The sequence below is a fragment of the Lepisosteus platostomus genome, chromosome 4, assembly GCF_059453375.1.
Source record: "Lepisosteus platostomus isolate fLepPlt1 chromosome 4, fLepPlt1.hap1, whole genome shotgun sequence".
NCBI classification, from domain to species: Eukaryota; Metazoa; Chordata; class Actinopteri; order Semionotiformes; family Lepisosteidae; genus Lepisosteus; species Lepisosteus platostomus.
In genome coordinates this window covers 21,380,541-21,384,329 of record NC_142614.1, presented here as the reverse complement: position 1 = coordinate 21,384,329, position 3,789 = coordinate 21,380,541, and positions in this window count along the sequence as shown.

Sequence of the window (3,789 nt, the reverse complement as noted above, 5' to 3'; positions counted from 1 at the left end):
TGGAGTCCTTGCACTGGCTTCCGGTCAAATTCCGCGTAGACTTTAAAATCCTCATGCTCACCTACAAGGCTTTACATGGCTTGGCACCTCAATACCTGTCTGAACTTTTATCGCCCTACTCCCCACCTCGCAACCTCCGCTCTTCAAATTCTGCCCTCCTTACTGTCCCCCAAGCCCGTCTACATTGTATGGGCGACAGGGCCTTCTCCTGCTATGCCCCCAAGCTCTGGAACTCTTTGCCCAAGGATATTAGAGAGTCACCTTCTCTAAACTCCTTCAAATCCAGACTCAAAACCTTCTTCTTCAGAAAAGCCTTTACTTAACTGGTTCCATTCTTCACCCCTCTGCTCTTCTTAATACCATCTTCCACGGTCTCCTCTATTGTTATTGTTGTATTGTTGTAATTATAATTGTGTCCTGTCTTGTGAAATTTTCTTATTTATTGTTGTAGTCTTCTTATTTATTGTTATTGTCATCCTGTAAAGTGCTTTGAGAAGCCACCTTTAAAGGCGCTATATAAAATAAAGTTTATTATTATTATTATTATTATTATTATTATTATTATTATTATATATAATTATTATAGCCTGTTGGTGAAAATCGTTGTGTTTTTGCTTTAATTGCAATGGATATGTTTGGATTTTTATAATTTTTCTTATTCTGTTGAGGCCATTCACAGCGAATATATTTGTTTTTGGTTGCATGACGGAAAGATGCAGATTTCAGTGTTTTTAAGAGAATGGTCGACTCGAACTTCACTTTATTGTGAAAATTGCTGCAAGGAGCAATTGCATTTTGTTACAATTAAATTCAAACAACACCAAGAACACCTCGCACCCGGGACGAACAGCAGGCAGCCCTCTTACTGCCGACCATGTAGTACAACGCACTACCATTCATGCAAACCGTTCAGAACACAGACGTGGGTCACACTGAACCGGGTAGCGCCCTCTGGTGTGCGATACGTGCCCTCCGATGTTCCCTTCTGTATGTGTGGGCTACCAAATTTCAGTACCCCATGGTACAATTTTCACGATGATTGCTGAATTATGTAATTTCACTTTATAACCACCCCCCACAATTAAATTTCAATTATGCCCTTATGCTACTGGTATATGTATCAGGACAATACAATAATGTAGTACTACCAGAAATATCCCGTGATACATTATCGTAGCGATACCTTAGGAATCCTGCGGTATTGCTCTGTTACAATAACTACATGCTATGCTGTGTCGTGACGTCAGAGCCCACTTCTGTGCGCCTCAGCATGATTACTTCCAGACTACCTTAAATGTTGAAGGTTGCCAGTTGAGCGCAGCTCTTGTGCGGCGCCAGTGGGGAATCTGCTAACAATGGGACTGAACCATTGACTGGCGGCGCCTCCCAAGCACACATCTCCCATCATCATTATCATCCATCCCTCTGCCCTGCAGCGACACTGACTGGCACCCATATTAACATACTGCACCTCCCCTACTGTCTAGGACACAATTACGTCGGCATTCTTAACTCACACAAGATCTCTGTCCACCCAGCCGCCGAGGCCGCTTAAAGGGCCAGTTTAATCATCCCGAATGAATACACTCTACACTTCGCACTCAGTTATGAAAAACCTTATACATACAATTTCGTTCCAGCCGTTATTATTTAGGGAAAAAACACATTAGAATTTCGGCTGTATCCATTTCTTTATAAAACACTGTAAAACGAGCCATTAAAATTGTGATCGCATATCTGTAAGCTAAATCTCTCGATTTGTTCGAAAATGTAAACCGGCCAGAAGTATCTTTTCAATGTGCCTACTCTGCTGTGCTACTTTGTTACTTTTTATCTGGGCGAGTTGCTGCATGGCGAAGGCTAGGTTACATATTATTATGAATCAGAATTATGTATTCCACCACTATGCAATTACTGGTATTTCGTTAAATTTCTGGTCTAGATATTATAGTTAAAAACGTGATCATTTTCAGAGGTCCAGAACACAGACGACTACTGTACAAAGAAGTAATCACGATTTTTGTCCAATTCAAACACATTTCAGGGCAGAAAATCTTCTTCGCACCAGTTTCAGTGTTCTTACGCTTTATCATACAGCACCTTCACACGACATGAAGTGAAAATACGTGAAATGCGTGTTGTGAATTAATGTGCGTCGATAGAATTTCTAAATTTTTGACAGTAGAAGTATTGTCTCTATGCATACGATCGCAAAATACTTATTCGTGGAAATACTCGGTAAACCACCTCGCACCTTCACTATAGCCCAATACAGCTAGACAATTACTAAGACGCAGAAAAAGAAGTACATGTGTAAAATACCCTCGCTCATCAGTAGCTGCTTCAGAGATGCGGTTTTCCAACATCTTGCGTATTAACAATTTCTGTAGCCTAGTTTCTCGAGTACACTATATCTGAAGTGCAGTTCAGCTTAAAGCGGTAAGGTAACGGCTACAGAAACGATTACCCACAAAGTTTCTATTCGTCTCTACAGTATCTCTCTCACTCTGGTGCAGTGAAATAGGTTAATGCATGCCGTCTTCGACTGTCTGTCACGGCACAATGCCAACTGTTCTGTGCATTCTGCTTTTTAAACCGTAGTTCATTTAAACTAGTCTCACAACCACATCATTTAAGTAGATAGTTTAGGTAAGAAGCGCGGGGGATGTCCCACAAACACGTCAGCTTTCGAGTACCAGAATAAGAACTGATGATTGCAAATTGATCTATGCGTTCGTTAACTATACACTGTAAATATACAGATACACAATTAATGAAGGGTGACATGGAGCCGATTGCATACACAGGAAATGGTTAAAAATGCTACATTTCATTGTTATAAGTGTAAACTAACGCATCGAATACTATACCAAATACAATCAGAAGTTGATATATATAAAATAACAATAAGAAATTAGCGAAACATGCTTCACTAAAATGAAATGTGTGTATCTTAAATTTGAAAGGCCGAAATTGATCCAGTTAAATAATTCTTCATTAATTTGATCAACACCTCTTTGTTATTAACCATGTATTGTCTATTATTAACCAGGTTTCAGAATCGCGTTTGCTATTGAAAAGTAACCTTGCTGTGGTGTTATTAATGTTTTCCAATTTAACTGCCCTATCTGCCACCTCGGGTTAAACCGTATCTGGGATTCGGGGCCGAGTAAGCCAAGTACAGACACACACTCGTCTTTCCGTTTATTATAACTTAGAAATTGACCCATTTTACATTCTCAGAGTTATAGTAAATATCAATTTACTTGACATAATAAGTCTCATCAACCTCAATGCAATTATACTGTATACTCTGATGGTATATATACACTGTCTATTGCTTAGAATCGGTCATTCTGAATGTATAGACGTTTCAAGAAATGCTAATAATGGTAACATTTTTAAAATGCGTGAACAGGACGAATATTAATTCCAAAGCCTAAATTACATCAAAAGTGTCATGTTAAACGATCCCACAATCATACCTATATTCAATCCCTCTCACACACTAAACATTTTTTAATATCTTGGTTAGCGAGAAAATGCAATACATGAATACATGGAAAAGCGGACACAATGTCTTCCTTTTGCTTGTCAACTTTCATTTTCCCAGTCAAACGATTTTTCATCAGCCCTGAGAATATGCAACTTTTTTTTCTTCCTAAGAACGATTTCTCTGGCTTTAAGTTACTTGATCTCTTGTTTGCGCAACACAATCACTTTTTTTTTAAAGCGACAGGGTGTCTAGACACCCACGTGATGGGGCGCGCCAATGCGCACTGGAGACAG